The following is a 19,150-nucleotide window of genomic DNA, read 5'->3' as shown; positions in this document are numbered from 1 at the left end:
CTGACTGATGATTGGATAAGCAAAATGTGGTCCATCCATACAGTGGAATATTATTCAGTGTAGGAGGAAGGAAATTCTGACACATGCTACAACATGGATGAACCGTGAGGACATGATGTGAAATAAGTGTCACAAAAAGGCAAATTTTGTATGATTCCACTGTGTGAGGTACATAAAGTAGTCAAGCTCATAGAAACAAAATAGAACGGGGGTTGCCAGGAGCTGGGGAAGGGGAAACGGGGAATTGTTCTTTAATGGGTACAGTTTCAGTTTTGCAAGATGAAAAATTCTGAGGCTGGTTGCACAACAATGTGAATAACTTACAACTACTGATCTGTACACTTAAAAGTGGTTAAGACGGTAAACTTTATAGGTATTTTACCACGATTTAAAAAATGGCTAAGATGAAGGGACTCACTCAACATCAGGATGCTGGCCCAGGGCAATGTCAGGGTTTGAACCCAAGTCTAATTCCAAAACTTGTACCTTTGATTTGTACCCTGTGATTTTCAGAGTAGAGAGTGATTTAATAATGAGAGAGGAGACAGGCAGGACCTAATATACAAAACAAGTGCATTTTTTAAGGCTCCTGCATTGAAAATGTCTGTAAAAACTATATAGTGAGTCCATAAAATATTGAGACGTTTAAACTTCTATTAACAATGACCATCTGCTCTGACGACCCCTGTGCTTTAAGGAAGCCTCCTCGGGAAGCTGACTTAGTTATGACATTGCCCTGAGGTTCACTGACATTGTCGCTGAGGTTCGACGTGTACCTGGAACCGTCCTTTGGAGCTAGGTTTCAACCTTGCATCACCTGGCACTGGGAAGCCCCATCTCAGACCATAACCTCCCACTCCCGGCCTTCCTTATCCTCTGTCTCGTCCTCTCCTTGAGTCACGTAGCCTTTGCTCCCTGTTTGCTCCCTATGGGTAATGCCCTATGCTCACCCACCCTGGGCCCTGCTCAAGCTCACCAGCTCCTTCAAGTCCATCCTGGCCCCCAAACCCTCCTGCCACCCTCACACTTCTGTCCTGAGGCTGGCCCAGTGCCCTTTGGGCCCCCCAGCCAGCAGGTCCCTGCTCTCAGGCTTTTCATTCTACTTTGACAACAGCCTCCTAGGTCTTCACCTCCTGCACCTGCCTGCATCCTCCGTCTGCTTCTCCCGACCCTCCTCCATCCCTTTACACGGCGCCCTCTGCCCAGCAGGCCCACCTGTGCGGCTACATCCATGGGCTGATGGGCTCCTTGTGTCTGGTTTCTTGTTGGGTTTGGCCAATGGGGGGGTTAGAGATCAGAGCAGGGAGGAGAGAGCTTGGGGTACTTACTCCCCTGGCTTCCATTCTCTGGGGCCACACAGCTTCCCTCAGAGGACTCTACCCAGCCCTCGGGGTCTCCGGGTCCCAGGAAATGCCCCTGCCCCTCACCCCTCAGCTCTGGGGGTGGGAACAGTCCTCACTCATACTAGCTCTGGGCCCTGCACTATCCTTTGTGGTTTCTCTGAGCCCTGCCCACTCCCTATGGAGTCCCTTCAGGAAACTCCCCTCCATCACTCCACACCCCTGTGAATGTGCCTTCAGCTCCCTGCCAGGACCTGGACTTCCCAGGCATGGAGAAGCTCCTAGATGGGAACCTCAAGGCTTCTCCTAGCTGCCAAGGGCCTCCGGGTGGTCCTGCCTTCATCCCACCCTGGTCTGGTCCCTCTCCTCAACCATCTCCTCTTCTGCATCCTCACCTTGACAGTGTAACTTCCGTCTAACCTGTGAACGTGCTCACCACCCCCTCGGCCTGGAAACACCGCCCCTTCCCCCTTCCTTTCCTTTATTGTCAAATGGCTTCAAGAGGTTCCTCTCCCGCTGGGTCCTCAACCCACTGCCATTGCCCTCGGGGGCCTCCTCGGGCTGTCGGCCTCCCTGTGACATGTGACACAGTTGTCAGAGAGAGGCACGTGGCCTGGTGGTTCAGGGGTTGGGGGAGCAGGGCAACGTGGTGGTTATTAGACTGGGCTCGAGTCCAGCTCTCCTACTTCCTAGCAGGGTGACCTTGGGCAAGTGATACCTCAGCTTCCTCATCTGTAAGGTAACAAAAGGACAGTCTTATAAGCTACTGGTGACGTATAAATGATATAATACATACTAAAGCACTTAGAAGAGAACATAGGGCAAATGGGAAATGTTCTCTATTATGAGCAAGAGGATGGGCTCTGGAGTTAGAAAGCCTTGAGTTCAAGTCTCACCTCTGCTACCTTCCAGCTGTGCAGCCTGGGGCATGGTTCTTTGCTTCTCTTTGGTTGCTCCCTGAGCAGCAAAAATGAGTTTGATAAGCTGGGCTTCGTAGGATTGACAAAAGGTACTGCTTGGTGACATGTTCAAAGGAGTGGGATAACATTTTTGAAATTAACTTGTGTGTGTGTGTTTGTGTGTGTGTGTGTGTGTTTTATCTATTTCTTTTAACCTTTTGGTTCTAGGCTATCCCATCCCCCAGCCCCATCCCCCCACTGCCTCCAGAAAGGGATGTAGTGCAGAAATAGTAAAAAAAAAAAAAATGGGGTTTTCAAAAGAATAAGGATATGAGGAAACGGCCAGGCGCTGGTGAGACGACGGGTCTGGGATTGGAAGGAAAGAAGAAGCTTCTCTGCTTCCCCGTCAGCTGGATCCTTCCTCCCCGGTCTCCCCGGGAGAGCCCTGTGGACCGGCAAGGCCTCAGGAGAGGCTGGTCCTGAAATCAGACTGCCCGAGCGTGGTGCCCAGTGCCCCAGCCTCCCTCTGTGACCTCAGGCAGGATAATCAGCCTATCTGTGCCTCAACGCCCTCATCTGTAAAGTGGGGCAAACAACACTAACCTCCTAAGGATGAAATGAGTTAATACACTCGAAAGTGCCCAGAACAGTACCTGGCACAAAGCAAGCTGTCTCTGTGATGAATACCCTCAGCCTGGCAGCAGCTCTCTGGCTCCCTCACCTCTCTGACTGCTTCCAGGTCTCCACGCCGGGCTCCTCTCCCCTCAGATGTCCGTTTCCTCCTCACTCTGTCCATGGGCTGGGGCCACTGTGCCACCCCCTCGATTCGCAGGTGTGTATTTCCAACCCCTGGTTCATCTCCAGGCCCCAAACTGCCTGGCCGCTTCAGGGATGTTCAGGTGCTCACTCAACCAGTCCTGCTTCCTGCCCTCTTGGTAACGGGATTATCACCTGCCAGCTCATCCAGCCATCTTTCTCCGTGGCCTGTGGCATTGATCCTACTGATTCTTCCAGAAAGCTCTCAGACCAGTCCCAAAGCAACGGTCCAGTCAAGTGGTAGTATTAATGTGCTGGGCAGAATGGTCTCCCAAAGATGCCCATGCCCTGATCCCCAGAACCTGGGAATATGCTCCATGACGTGGCCAAAGGGACTGTGATGATGTCAAGGTTACTAATCAGTGCTCTTAAAAGAGGGAGACTAAGGACTTCCCTGGTGTTGCAGTGGTTAAGAATCCGCCTGCCAATGCAAGAGACACGGGTTCGAGCCCTGGTCCGGGAAGATCCCACATGCCATGGAGCAACAAAGCCCGTGTGCCACAACTACCGAGCCTGCGCTCCAGAGCCCACGAGCCACAACTACTGAATCCGCGTGCCTAGAGCCCGTGCTCCACAACAAGAGAAGCCACTGCAATGAGAAGCCCGTGCACGGCAACAAAGAGTAACCCTCGCTCGCTGCAACTAGAGAAAGCCTGTGCTCAGCAACGAAGACCAAACCCAGCCAAAAACTTTTTAAAAATTTTTTAAAAAGTGGGAGACTATCCTGGGTTATCCAGGTGGGACTAATTGAACTCCACCAGTCCTTATAAGCAGAGGACTTACTCCGGCTGTATTGGAGAGATAAGTGGTGTTTCTTGCTGGGCCCCCATTTAACAGCCCCAATGCTCCTCTTCCTGGGAAAGCACCAGGTCAACGTTTCCTCTTTACCCAAATCCGCCCCTAGATGGCAACACCTCAGTCTGTTGCATGAATGAGGATCACAAGAACATTCATCTCACATTTCACTGACAACCCCCATTCTCGATTCCACAGAGTGGAATTTCCCTAGCTTAGTCAATTATCTTGTTATCTCAGTTAACTGAGAATTTCCAATTTAGATATTAGATGTTCCCAAAGCTAAATTTACACTCAAAAAGTGAAGCTTCTGTTTTTAGAAGCTTGAGTCAGCTCAGTCTGAAACTCAGCCCCACCTCCCCCGTCTAGCTGTGTGATTTGGGCCAGTTCCTTAACCTTTCTGAGTCCCATGTCCATGTCATCAAATGAGGATAATAATGATAATAGTAGTTCTCACCCGCACAGGATTTGTTTTGTGGATATAATTCTGTAAATATATATACAGAACATACATAGATGATGTATAAAGCCATGTGAGATGCAGTAAGTAGTCCATAAATGTATGCTGTAGCTGTTTGTATTATGTATGCTATTCAAAAGATTATGATCTTTCTTTCATATCACATCCATCAGAATGGCTACTATTAAAAAAAAAAAGGGAAATAACAAGTGTTGGTGAGGACGCAGGGAAAGTGGAACCCTTGTGCCCTGTTGTGAGAATGTAACTTGGTGCAGCCACTATGGAAAACAGCATGGCAGTTCCTCAAACAATTAAAAATAAAATTATCATATGATCCAGCAAGTCTACTTTTGGGTATATATCCCAAAGAACTGAAAGCAGGGCCTTGAAGAGATATTTATACACCCATGTTCATAGCATTGTTTGCAACAGCCAAAAGGTGGAAACAACCCAAGTGTCCATCAGTAGATGAATGAATAAACAAAATGTGGTGAATCCACACAATGGAATATTATTCAGCCTTAAAAAAGGAAGGAAATTCGGACACATGCTACAGCCTGGATGAACATGGACATTATACTCAGTGAAAGGATATTATACTCAGTGAAAGAAGCCAGTCATGAAAAGACAAATACTGTTATGATTCTACTTATATGAGATACCCAGAGTAGCCAAGGTCATAGAGACAGAAAGCAGAACGGTGGTTGCTGGGGGCTGGGATTGGGGGATAAGGGGAGTTGTTGTTTCATGGGTGCAGTTTCAGTTCTGCAAGATTCAAACAGTTCTGGAGATGGATGGGGGTGATGGCTGCACAACAGTGTGAATATATTTAATGCCACTGAACTGCACACTTAATAAAAGTGGTTAAGATGGTAAATTTTATGTTATGCATATCTTACCACAATAAAAAAAAAAAAGAAAAATGAGATCACGATCTAGCCCTTTCCTCTGAACATTTCCTCTTGGAAGCCCTCCATCTGCTGGTGAGAAACTAGTCCCATCAATTGCTGTGGTGGGTACTGACCAATGAAATCAGCCGCCAGTTCCCAAACAGGGGACAAAACATTCCCTGAGGACTGGTGAGACCAAACAGGTGAACCCCCAGAGCAAGGAGCACTTGGGGAGAAGCCAGGGGTGAGGTGGGGGTGAGGGGGGAGGATGGGAGCACGACCCAGGCAGGAGGACAAGCGTGATGCAGATGGGGAGCCAGCAAGTGCACCCTCCCAGGCCTGTTTCATTCCGTGGATTTCCCCACAGAGAGTCCACCTGTCACCTTATGTCCCAAAATGCAGGTGTTCGCTTAGAATAACAGAAATGTGAATTACACAGGTACCATACTTCACCCCGTAGATCAGTGAAGATCCAATGGGGGGTCAGCACCCTAGGCTGGGGAGGGAGTGGGAGACGGGCGTCCACTGCTGGCAGGACACCACATCCGGAAACCTCTGGTGGACAATTTGGCTATGCCCATCAGAGTTACAGCTGTATGTGTCCTTTGACAGAGCAGACATACCTGCACGTCCGTGAAATGATGCAAATAATAGGAGAATCCCAGCAGCCTTGTTTAATAATAATAAACAAGATTATGGTGTAGGCTCTGGTTCTTTTCTGAGAGGGAGCCCAGAACTGGCAGGGGCCAGGAAAAGGGACGAGAGTCATCCGGCTGGATGGGATCTGGGGTGTGTGTATGAGATCAGTCTGGCTTCACGACCCTCAGATCCCACGCTAGAAGGGCTGACACAGGCTGGAGAGATGGCTCCACCCATGAGAAAGGAGATGGCTGGCAGGACACTGATCACCGAGGGTGAGGGGTGGACACCAGCATTTCATCCCCCTGTCATGTCTGTTCTTTCTTTTTCTCTTCCATCTCCACCCTCGTAGCTGCAGCCCTGCGCTGACTTGGGCTGTCCTAGAGCTCAGTCTTCTAGGGATCCTAGGACTTCCCCAGGGTGGGACTGGGGGAGTCCCTGGGGAGGGGTAGGGTCAGTCAGCCCTTCATTGTTTACCCTTCGCTTCTCTTTTCCTCAAAACAAAGTTTATTGAAAGAATACACACACACACACACACACACACACACAAGCAGGAGCTCTGCTGATCAAGAACGGAGAGGGAGGGAGCACTGATGGTGGGGTTCTCAAAGTGTGGTCCTGGAGCCAACTCCAGGGGACTCCATTCCCCCAACCTGAACCTGGGGAGCATATAAATGTGAAGATTCCTGGGCCTTACCCCAAACCCACTGGGTCAGAAGGCCTAGGAGTTCATGTTGAACAACCACTCTTAAACATACGGAAAATCCAACAACCACTGGCTTTGGTGTTTCTTCATTCTGGAAGAACTGAGTCCCTTTCTCAGCAGAGTTTAAATAACAGCCACATCCAACTCTAAAGATTACAGTTTACAAGGCACATCAAATCATATAAATTATAACTTGCAAGGTTTAGCTGTGAAATGAGCAAGGCTGAGGCTTTTGAGCCATGTAAAATGGGAGAGGGGAGATTGTGAATAGAGCTCCTGATGGCTCGCCTGCACACAGCAGCTGGGATGTTCACTGGCAGGTCTCCCCCTTGTTTACAATCCTTCAAGCCTTCTTCCCACTGCTTTTCAGATAAAGATCAAAACCCTTATGGTGACATGAAGGAGGCCGACTTGTCCCTTAGCCCTCCTCCTTCCCACTCTGACTTCTGGACGCCCTGGTTTTCTCTCAGTCCCTTGGGTTCACAATATGCTCTTCCACCCCAGGGCCCTTGCACATGCCATTCCCTTCTCCTATTGTCTAGTTAAGTCCTCCTTGTCTTCCATATTCCTTTCCTTTACAGCCCCAATGTTGGAATGGAATTAGTCACACCTTTGTGGGATCATTTGACTTATTTCTCTCTCTCCTGTCAGCTTCCTGATGGCAGGGACCATGTCCAGTTCTGCCATCACTGTACCCCTAGACTTGGCTCGGTGCTGAGGCTCTGGGTAAATACTGTGCAATGAATGAGTGATAGCAACAGTTATCACTGTTGACTAGAAACAGTTCTCACTAGCCTGGCTATAAACAGGCTTCCTATTGCCTTAGGGAACCAAACTCCTTACAGGATATAGAAAAAAGTCTGGAGGGTAAAACCCTGCAAATATCAATATTGATATTTCCTTGAGCCAAATGATTACAAGTGACCTTTATTTTCTTCCTTATATTTTCCTTTCTCCCAATTTTTAAAAACAAGAAGCATGTAACTACCTTCCATTATCGGAAAGAGTAAATGATGTCGAAATACTATGATACCAATAGTCAAAACAACATGTCAGCCTTGCTGATGAGTAGAAATCTTTAGAAGCATGACTGCCTATTCTTTAGGATTGATCCAAGCAAATAAATAATCTTTTTTATTTGCTAGATGTAACCTCTGGGTAAATGCAATGATGACTTTTTAGTAATATAAATCCCTGAATTTTTTTTTTTTTTTTTTTTTTTTTTTTTGCGGTACGCGGGCCTCTCACTGTTGTGGCCTCTCCCGTTGCAGAGCTCAGGCTCCGGACACGCTGGCTCAGCGGCCATGGCTCACGGGCCCAGCCGCTCCGCGGCATGTGGGATATTCCCGGACCGGGCACGAACCCGTGTCCCTTTCATCGGCAGGCGGACTCTCAACCACTTCGCCACCAGGGAAGCCTAGTGACGTATTTCTTAAGCTAAGTCCGAGGAGCAGTAAGCAGTCAATTATTTATATACAATGAATGCAACTCAATTTCTGTCTAGTTAATAACTGTCCTCATTAGTTCCCTTTTCCAAATGGCTTATTAATGTCAGTGGATCCTCATCTCAACCCTGTGCACCTCTGAGGATTCTTCTCAGTCTCTGTTTTAGGAGACCATAATAATGATCATTGTGTCATTCACTGACCACCACATGCCAGGCTCTTTCTATGCATTTCTCACTTAATCCTCAGAATAAACCTGTGAGGTAAGAGGTTTACAGACAGGGAAAAGGAACTCAGAGTGATTAAGTAATTTGGTTGAAGTCACTCAGCCACAAAGTAGCCTAATGAGATTCAAACCCAGCTCTGTCTATCTCCAAAGCCTGTGCTTTTAAAAATTACTACAGTTTTCTAATATCATAGTCAGGTTCAAAACAGAGATCTCTGTCTCTACTTTAGCCAGACAGGAAATAAAACTACCCCAAATCTATGCCTTGTTAGGATAAAGAAGAAACTACAGTTCTTCTTCTTCTTCTTTTTCCTCCCACTTTGCACACTGAACAGATGTTCTGTGTCCTTGAAGGGAGACCATATCATGGAGGAGAATCTCACGGGGACGTTCATGGAGTTATCTTTAAACCTGTTGCGTTTACAATAAACATTCTCAGAAAACTAGGAATAAATGGGGAAATTTCTCACTTGGTAAGAACATGTATAAATACCCTACAGCTAACCTCGTACTTAACGGTTAAAGACTGACTTTTTTCCCCTAAGGTCAGGAACAAGTGAATATAAGGATTTATACACTGCTCTTGTTCAGCAGAGTCCTGGAAGTCTTAACCAGGGAAATAAAGCAAGGAAAAGAAGATTCAAGGCATTCACATCTCCTTTTCTGAAAGGAGAAATAAAATTGTTCTTATTTGCAGATGACATGATTGTTTATGTATAAAATCCCAAGAAATCTACAAAAGCCCTTATATAAGAAAGTACAGTTAAGGTTCCAAGATACCAAGAAGCATACAAAAATCAACTGTATATCTATATACTGTCAATGAACATGTGGACACCAAAATTAAAAATATAATACCATTTACAATCACTCAAAAAAAAAAAGAGAGAGATATACTTAAGTGTAAATCTAACAAAACATGTTCAGGACTCGTATGCTGAAAACTACAAAACACTCATGAGAGACACTGAATAAATGGAGAAATATACCATGTTCATGAATTGGAAGACAATGTAGGAGTATATCAATTATTCTCACATTGTTATATAGGATTAAACACAATTCCAATCAAAATTACAGCATGATATTTTGTATATACAGACAGGCTTACACTAAAATGTAAATGGAAAGGCAAAGGAACTAGAATAGGTTAAAAATTTTTTTTAAAGAAAAGTGGGAGGAATCACTCTACCTGATTTAAGACTTACATAGCGACAGTAATCAAGGCTATCTCATAATGGTAGATCCATTATGACAAATAGATCCATGAAACATAATAGGGAACTAAGAAGTAGCCCCCATAGAAAGTATGGCCAGATTATTTTTGACAAACTTGCAAAAGCAATTCAATGGAGAAAGGATAGTCTGTTCAACAAATGCTTCTGGAACAACTAAATATCCACATGCAAGAAAAATGAACTTTGACCTAAATCTCACATCATAAACGACAGTGAACCCAAAATGGTTCATAGATTTAAACATAAAACTATAAAACACTTAGAAGAAAACATAAGAGAAAATCCTCAGGGTCAGGGACCTGGTGGCATGTTCTTAGACATGACACTAAAAGCATGATCTATAAAAGAAAAAATAACTACCTGGACTTCATCAAAAGTTAAAGCTTTTGCTCTGTGAAATACTCTGCTAAGAGAATGAAAAGACAAGCTATGGATGGGAGAAAATATTTGCAAACCATCTATCTGACAAGGGACTCATATCTAAAATACATAAAGAATTCTCAAAACTCAATGGTAAAAAAATTAACAATTCGATTAGAGACACTTAAAAGATATGAAGAGATATTTCACTGAAGAGGATATGCAGAAGGCAAACACGTACATGAAAAGACATTTAACATCACTATCGATTTGGGAAATGCAAGTTAAGACTATGATGAGATACCACTACACACTTACTAAAACAGCTAAAATGAAAAACAGTGTTTATGCTAATTGCTGGTGAGGATGTGTCTCATACATTGCTGGTGGAAATGAAAAATGGTACAGCCATGCTGGATAAGTCTGGCAGTTTCTTTACAAACCGAATCTATATAAACACATATGTTAATCCATGCAATCATACTCCTGAGCATTTATCACAGAGAAATAAAAACTTATGTTCACACAAAAACCTGTATACAAATGTTTATAGTACATTTATTTGTAATAGCCCCAAATGGAAACAAAATGTCCTTCAAAAAGTGAATGGTTAAACATAGGTGATACGTCCATACCGTGGACTATTACTCAGCAATAAAAGAACAAGCTAATAACCTAAATGGATGTCAAGGGCATTACAATGACTAAAAAAAAAAAAAAAAAAACAATCGCAAAGGTCATAGATAAATGATGAAAATTATAGAGACGGAGAACAGATTAGTGCTTTTCGGAGCGTGGGGACGATGGTGGGAGGAGGAATTGTGACTATAAAAGGAGCATCACAAGGGACATCTCTGATGATGGAATACTCCTATATCCTGAGGGCCACACCCAAATCCACACGTGGTAAAATGGCACAGGACTCCACACATGCTTCGTGCCATTCTCTCTACCATTTGTGCATCTATAATTATTTCAAAATAAAGTTTAAAAAACTCTGTTGAGTGAAGTCTGACAGTGGTCTGCCTTTCACAGTCCTAAAGGGATTCCATTGCATTTCTCTTTCTGCTTCAATATTTTAATCCCTTTCAAAATGTTAAAAGGCTCAAAGCCACTGTTTTTATAATTCCTTACTTACAATTTCTTCCAACTTCCTTGGCTGTCAATGAGCTGGGACTGTGGACCAAGCCACAGCTAATTCAGAGAATGGAATGAAATGAAGTGAGAGAGCACTGAGGCCATGCCCAGGGCTTACCCTGATTTACTACTTGGAGGTACGGGGGCGGGGGAGGGCTCTGAGGGGCCCATAGTCTCCAGAAGCTCTGGAAAGGGCGAGAGGCCATTGCTCAAGCTGGGCACTTCAGGTGGCCGTGGCTGCCAGACGCGGAGCAGGTGAAGGTCAAGCATCAGCTCTACGCCCACCTTCCAAACCGCGCCATCAGGGTGGGACACTGCACACACAGTCAGCAAAGGACACAGGGCCCATCGCACTTTGCACTGTGCTCATTCTTACCACATGTGCCAGGGAGACCCAGCACATGTGGGGAATGGTTATTGGTGGCACACCGAGGAAGGCTGGGACTGTTAGCCAGAGGCTGTGCTTTACAAGAGACTGGAGTCCACAGAACAGTCAGGACTTTTGGTGGTGTGAGGGGTAGGGAGGGTCGGGGACTGGCTAGGAAGAGGTCTTACCTCTAAAACAAGGTCTGAATTTTCATGCCTTCCAATCGTAGTGCTTTTATTCAGGACAAAATAGCCTTCTGCACTCTTTAGATAGGCTTTCATATTCTCTGCTTTCCCTATAAAAGGTTTTCAGAAAACAATTTTGTTAGAAAAATACAGTCCTCTAATTATTCAGTGTCATATTTAGAATGAATGGAATACACCATAATGTCCACAGGAGAAGTCAGCAGAGGTAGGAGTGGATAGCTGGATTTAACAATGATCACAATGATAATTCCGCACATTTTTAAGACTGTCCTTTTAACAGTGATATCCGGCATAGATGAGCTTGCTTCTGATCACAAGAGGACATCCTTTATGTAATTCAGAGCACAAACAAGCAATAGCAAAAAAAAAAAACAAAACAAATCTGAATTCCACTGATAACCGCTCTCCACCTCCCATTAAGCTTAGTTTGGGGTTAGTTACCTGACAGAATCAAATACTCAGTGTTACTAACCCACCACTTACTAGCTCTGTGACTCTGAGTGAGTTACTTATTCTCTCTCTATGCCTCTGTTTCCTCATCTGTAAAATGGGGCTAATGATACTCTGTATCCCAAAGAGTTTTGTGAGGATTAAATGTGAAGCATCTAGAATGGTGATTGCTACACTAAACACCCATTTGTCCTACTGTGATTGTGACTGTTATTAATCTTGGGCTTCTGAACTTTGACTCAAGAAACCCCAACTTCTACAGAGCTTCTTAAAGTGTGGAAGAGTCAGTCATCAAGGAAATGGGAATTAGAAGATACTTTCTTTTTAAGTCACCGCATTCCTTCATATATTTAGGTTGAAAAAAAAATGATTTCCAAAGACAAAATATCAAGATTATAGCTTGGCTGTACGGTCAAGACTCTGTACGTATCTTTTGCTGGCATTTTATTATGAAAATGTCAAACACACAGAAAAGTTGAAAGAAGTGGATGGTGAACTTCTATAGAACCACCACCCAGATTCTACAATCAACATTTTGTTCTATTTGCTTTATCACATATCTACCCATCTATACATTTTATATTTTAATGCATTTCAAAGTAAACCCTATACATGTTTTTAAATTTTATTTATTTATTTTTGGCTGTGTTGGGTCTTCGTTTCTGTGCGAGGGCTTTCTCTAGTTGTGGCAAGCGGGGGCCACTCTTCATCACGGTGCACGGGCCTCTCACTATCGCGGCCTCTCATGTTGTGGAGCACAGGCTCCAGATGCGCAGGCTCAGTAGTTGAGGCTCGCGGGCCTAGCTGCTCCGCGGCACATGGGATCTTCCCAGACCAGGGCTCGAACCCATGTCCTCTGTATTAGCAGGCAGATTCTCAAACACTGCGCCACCAGGGAAGCCCTATACATGTTTTTAATTTTTATTTATTTATTTACTTATTTATTTTAATTATTTTTTTTTTTTGCGTTACGCGTGCCTCTCACTGTTGTGGCCTCTCCCGTTGCGGAGCACAGGCTCCGGACGCACAGGCTCAGAGGCCATGGCTCACGGGCCCAGCCGCTCCGCAGCATGTGGGATCCTCCAAGACCGGGGCACGAACCCGTGTCCCCTGTATCGGCAGGCGGACTCTCAACCACTGTGCCACCAGGGAAGCCCATATATACATGTGTTTTAAAACATAAAAATTTCAGTGACTTCAGCTGGTTCCAAGATGTTGATGATAATTCACATGATATTTGAATTCTGATCCATCTCAGTGCCATGTCAAAGATAGCCTCTTTTCTTTTTTTTCCTTTTTTTTTTTTTTGGCTCTGTTGGGTCTTCGTTGCTGCATGCGGGCTTTCTCTAGTTGCGGCGAGCGGAGGCTACTCTTCCTCACAGTGCGCAGGCTTCTCATTGTGGTGGCTTCTCCTGTTGTGGAGCATGGGCTCCTGGTGTGCAGGCTTCAGTAGTTGAAGCACGTGGGCTCAGTAGTTGCGGCACTAGGGCCCTAGTTGTGGCTCGCTGGCTCTAGAGTGCAGGCTCAGTAGTTGTGGTGCACTGTCTTAGTTGCTCCGAGGCATGTGGGATCGTCCTGGACCAGGGCTCGAACCCGTGTCCCCTGCATTGGCAGGCAGATTCTTAACTGCTGAGCCACCAGGAAAGTCCCCACAGTCTCTTTTCAACTGAAAGGTCACTGAAGTGTGAAGTTGTTAAACTGTGGATAAAAACAAAAATCTCTAGGTCTGACCGTAGAGGGTCTCCTGTCTAGCTCTGCTTTCCATCAACATCTCCATCATCATTCCATCACTGAATCCCTACTAAGTGCCAGGCACTGGGCTATCCTTTTACACACATGGCCTCTTTTCATCCTCAGAACCACCCTGCGAGGCAGGTGTCAGTATTGTCCCGCTTTACAAATGAGGAAACTGAGACTCAGAGAAGTTAAGGTCACACAGTAGTAAGTGTGTGACAACTCTGGGCCTTTGCATGTAACCAGTGTACAAACCTCCATTGCTGCTGCTGGGGCAGAGTAGGGGTGGGGGAATTGCACTGTCTGCTGACACTTGGCACATGTAATAAAAGAAAGTCCTTGAAACCAGCATTCTATCCTCTGAAAGGAAGACGAGACCCTACCTGGGGGTAAGAGAAATAAAAATAAGCAGCATAGTTTATATTTGTAAACTTTGAGGCCTGTGGATGTCCCACAAATATTGATGCTTTCATATAATGAGAAATACATTTGATTAAGTTCGCTGTCATGTATACAGGGGAAAAGACATTTCCTCTTCCCAAAGAACCATGCTCTGCTGCCTTCAGTTATTAATCTTCAATTGCAGAGGACCATGTTAGCACGCAACACATTCAAGTCTAATTAAGCTCAAATGGAAACTTCCAAGAAATGTCTCTTCTGCAGGAAAACCACAGGAAACGCCACTAATCGAAAACTTAAACTTGGATTATGCACATATTTGTTTTTTAGCTCTCACCCCAGACGTCCCCAAGGCTGGGGTCTTCTCTCTGCTCAGACGTCCCCCCTCGGGGCAACCACCTGACCACTCTGGCTAAAGGCACCCTCAGTCATGTTATTCCCCTGCTAGTTTTCCCCTGCTGTGTTTCCTTCCTTGTACTTATCATCCTCTGACATGTTCTTGTTCCTTTCTTTAGTTATGCTTGCTGTTGGTTTCTCTTTCACTAACATATATGTTCCTGGAAAACCAGAACTGTGTTCATTTTGTTCAGAAGCGATTCTTCATGGGTATGTTGTGTTTGTACCCATCTTCAGAGCAAAGGCATTGAAAGATTTTGTCCTGCACTCACTTTCCGAGGATGCTTGTATGGCAAACAGCTTGGGAGGATAGAGGTAATGTTTATAATAAAGATAACGGCTCCTTCTGGGGCAAAAGTTGGGCAGGTTTGCTAGCAGCCCCTTTCAAAGATTGCAGTTTCCTGAGTTTGGAGTTCCTTACCTGGGACACAGACCCACTGTGCGCACAGCATCCACACTGGCTGCTCTGTACCAGCCCGAGGGACTTTCAGGGCAACAGGAACCAATGTGCATATGCAGCTCTGCTGCCTGTTATGTCGGCTGTGCTGTGAGTCATCAAGTTCTTTGTTTCTGGCCCAGGAGTCTCTTGTCTTCTGCCAGGAACTATAAGCTGGGCAGGCTAACTTACTAACTTTCAAACAGGGTCAAATGTCAGACCCTTTGCAGTTCCTGCCAGTTCTGTGCATTACCCCTTCTCCAGGGTAGGGGGCGGCGGGGGGGCAGAACCTGACACATAGTAGGTGCTTGGGAAACACTTGCTGAGTGAATGAAAATACAAAGGACACCTCAAAGCAAGTCAGTACAGCCAGCTGGCTAGGAAGCTTTGATAGTAACTACCTTTCATTTTTCCTGTCAGTATCTAGCTTACATGACTCCTTGGAAAACCTAAATTCTATCTCTTTAGCTTTTGGATTGGACAATATTTCTCCACCTTCATTTTGCCCTGTGCATCACTTCCTTGCGTGAAAACACTGTCAAAGTAATTTGAATGTGTGGAGCTCTGTGAATTCGTTCTTACTCAGTGCCATGGAGCACCAGCCACAGGAAAGAGCAAAAGGGCTTCAGTCATCTGCGTTCCCCCGACCACTTTGGATGGCTCAGAATTGGGCTATAGGAACAAACTTTCTTTTGAGGTTTACAGTGGCCTCAAAGTTCCTTAAAGAAGGGGAGTTCAGGTAAGGGGCGGGTGTGTGTGTGTGTGTGTCTCTGACCATTGGGTGGGTGTTGTCCATAAATCAGGGGAAACAGGGGTTCCTCTCTTAATCCCAGCTATACCCACAGGACATCCAAGAGCTGGTGCCCAGGAGAGGCTTAAAGCTCCCGTGCCGCCTCCCTTGGGGGGCGAGGTAGGGGCTGCACTTAGGAAGGAATGGCTGGTGTTGGGGCACCTTTTCTGGGGTGCTCCTGGCGACCCGAGCCTGGATCAGAGAGTTCGGACTCGGCTGGCGCCGGGTCCCCTGCCTACCCCAACGCCCTTGACCTCGCAGGGCTGGCCTCCTCCGGCCCAGGTTTCCGCCCGCCGCCTCCTCGCGCGCCGCTCTCACCTGGCCTGAGGAAGAAGCCCACGCCTCGTCCTCTGCCAAGAAGCCCTGACCTCCGCCCTGCCGCCCTCCCGCGGAGTCTCCAGGCGACAGCCCGCAGCCCGCGCGCCCGCCCGGCCTTTGTACGAACGTCGCCACGGCAACGCCATTATGACGGCCGAGCTGGGGAGGGGCGTGGCGTGCGCGGCGCCCGAGGATGAGGGGGAGGTGCGCTGGGAGCACCCGGCCAATTACAGCCCGCTGCAGCGCTGCGAGCCCTCCCCGACCTGCCCACTAGAGGATGGAGAAACAGGCTCAGTGTTCACAGAAGTAGCTCCAAGTCTTACAGCGGGGAAGGAGCAGACTCGAGAATCCTTCCTACTGACCTTAGCTCTAGGCTCGGTGCGTTGAGGAGGGGGTGGTCAGGCGTGGGAGGGTAATGGAGCTGAACCACGAGAAGCCTGGAGATTAGTACCCCCCGTCCCACCGGAATCTCTAGTTCTCTCTGTTGTGGAGGAGAAAACAGAGTAAGCTGAGGGACCATCATTTCTGGGGATGGGGGTGGAGATGGGAGATAGGTGCGGTGGAAGGAACACTTCTGAAAGAATGGAAGATTCTCCCACGTGCTAGGGAAGGGGTATTTACAAGCCCACAACCTTACTGTTCCTGTCCTTCCCTGTCAAAACTCGCGTTTATTCATTCATGTGTTCTTTACTTCTACAAACATCACCTGAGTCCCTACAAGGTCAGACGGTGGCCCCAGTGTTGACCTGGATCAGATCCTTAAGAAACCCCCCCGCACTCACCATGGGCACGGGGCTGGGGGGATGGAGCGTGTGGAGAAGACATGCAAATGCCAACTATCTCCCCTCACCCCATGTCACCTCTTTTCAGATCAGCCCCTTCTGTCTGGGAGAAGAACAGCCCCGCTGACTACCTACAGAATGCCTCATTTCCCTGCCAGGAAATGACGGACAAGGTGCCCCAAGACAAACTCAAAATATTCATCTGAGAAAGATGAAAGATGGCAGACTCCACTCTAGTCAATTAGAAGAAGATATAAGAGAGAAAAATCATGGAAATCGATATGGGATGGAATATATGGTAAAGATGCTCCCACATGCCTAGAGGCTCTTGGAAATGCACATCCCTGGCACAGACCTCAGAGATTCTGATTAAGCAGCTCTGGAGCATGGTCCAGGAATGAATTTGTTGCATTATTGCAAATTCCTTGTGCATTTGTTAAAAGCTTGGCAAAACTTCAGGACTTATTCAAACCTGCAGTTGAATCGCAGAGCCCTCCCAGCACTTGTGCCTAGAAATCTCTTCCAGGCCCTCAGTCAGCCTGGAAGGTTCTGCCTGGGTTAGTTCCCTTCGACCAGAAAGACCTTAGGAATGTATGAGGAGTGACCACAGAGGCCGGGGCCCTGAGTGGTAACTTCAGAGGAACAGAGAGGGTCAGGCTCAACTCTCCAGGCACATTTCTGCCTCAGGGCCTTTGCAGTTAATGTTTCTTCTCCCTACAGGGCAATTCCTCCAGGGATCTCCTTCAGCTCCTTTAGATTTTTACTCAAATATCACCCTATTTAAAATGGTCTTGGAATTCCCTGGCGGTCCAGTGTTTAGGACTCGGTGCTTTCACTGCCCGGTTCGATCCCTGGTCGATCCTGCAAGCCCCATGATGCCACCCAAAAAAACAAAACAAAACAAAAAACACCCCCCAAAAACATGAATAACAAAACAAACACCTCACTCTATTGCTCTTCCCTTCATCTTACCACTCCTCTAACATGCTATTTATTTAGTTTCCTTCTCTTATTTGTTGTCAGTCTCCCCACTCCCAACTCCCCCCTGCCCCCAACTTAAGCTCCATGAGGGCAGGGATTTTTTTCTCTTTTGTTCACTGCTGTATCACCAGTACCTAGAACAGTGCCTGAATGAACGAATGAGTGAATGAACAGGGGCAGCCCTTGCCACCCGCCCACAGCCTTGCCTCCTACTCTTGAGCTGCTGAGCTGAACTGTCCTTACCCCAGGACCTAGGCTTCTGTAGCCTTGGCCCTCCCCAGCCCCACCCTCATCTCCATGCTTGTCTTCAGTCTCATCAACAAGAGCACAGAATGCAACCCTGCTCACTGCCAGCCAGACCCTACGGAGCCCATCCAGGCCAGCCTGGAGCCGGAGCCGCCCATGGCCCCCTGATAGGCTTGGGAGAGCATCTGTTGCCATTAGTCCATCTCTCGATGAGGAAATACTAAACAGAGAACAAAGCTGACATTCAGGCTCACTGGAGCAGAAATTGCCAAATCTTGATTGGATCCTGCCGCTCCCCACAGGATGCCACAGTCATCTGAAAGGGTGTGTGAAAGTCTAAAAACCCAGTTCAATGTCATCCACTTAAATTTCAAAAACAGAAACTAAAATACCCCAATAACTCATGGCTTTATCATAGCATGTCCTGGGCTGAGTGAGAGTTGTACTTTGCGATGATAGGGTGATCAAAATACTGCACCTGGGGAATTCCCTGGCGGTCCACTGGTTCGGACTTGGTGCTTTCACTGCCATGGCCCGGGTTCAATCCCTGGTGGGGAAATTAAGATCCCGCAAGCCACACGGCATGGCCAAAAAAAAAAAAGAGGTTTCTAGCTTATATGGGCTCCTTGGTGATGCCTGTAATCAATCAATCTTATTGAGCTCTGGGTGGCTACCAAGGCTGTACTGTATCTCCATCAACATCAGGATGTTGGTGTCTGAAAGGCCTGGGTCCATGTCCCAGCTTTGTCATTCCCAGCTGTCCTCCTAATAGTGGAGCGAGTGATGTTAACTCCGGGCTTTCCACCCGCAGGGCACTGTCCCAGGCCTTCCTGTAGATCATCTCATTTAATCCTCACCATAACCTGGGGCAGTAGGTGTGTGTGAAACACCTGGAACAGGGAGCTCTGCAGAGAAACGCTCAAAAATGTCGTGATGGGTATTATTTCTATCACATCACTCCCACTTGAACAGGAAAATAAGGCTCAAGAGACATGGAGGTATGTGACCAAGGTGACACAGCCAGAAAAGGATTTGAATCTAGATGACTGTGGTGGGAAGGTATTTTCCCCGGGGACCACAGGTGACAGGTGTCA

The 19,150-nt window shown here is 46.6% G+C and overlaps 1 protein-coding gene and 1 pseudogene across 2 annotated transcripts in view; one reads left to right on the top strand and one right to left on the bottom strand.

The window, feature by feature from the left end:
* The window catches only part of LOC309808004 (forkhead-associated domain-containing protein 1-like), an 87,410-nt pseudogene extending 75,811 nt beyond the window's left edge, over positions 1–11,599 (bottom strand). Inside the window, exon 1 of the transcript in view lies at positions 11,507–11,599. The product of the transcript in view is annotated as a forkhead-associated domain-containing protein 1-like (transcript). The remainder of the gene's footprint in view (positions 1–11,506) is intronic.
* The window catches only part of LOC309808830 (forkhead-associated domain-containing protein 1-like), a gene marked incomplete at both ends in the record, with an annotated part of 1,104,685 nt that overhangs the window by 546,950 nt on the left and 538,585 nt on the right, over positions 1–19,150 (top strand). The window lies entirely within an intron of this gene.

The sequence above is a fragment of the Mesoplodon mirus genome, assembly GCF_964341445.2.
Source record: "Mesoplodon mirus genome assembly, chromosome: 7".
Taxonomy (NCBI): Eukaryota; Metazoa; Chordata; class Mammalia; order Artiodactyla; family Ziphiidae; genus Mesoplodon; species Mesoplodon mirus.
The sequence above is the reverse complement of the archived record's forward strand: the minus strand, read 5'-3'. Positions and strand labels throughout refer to the sequence as shown.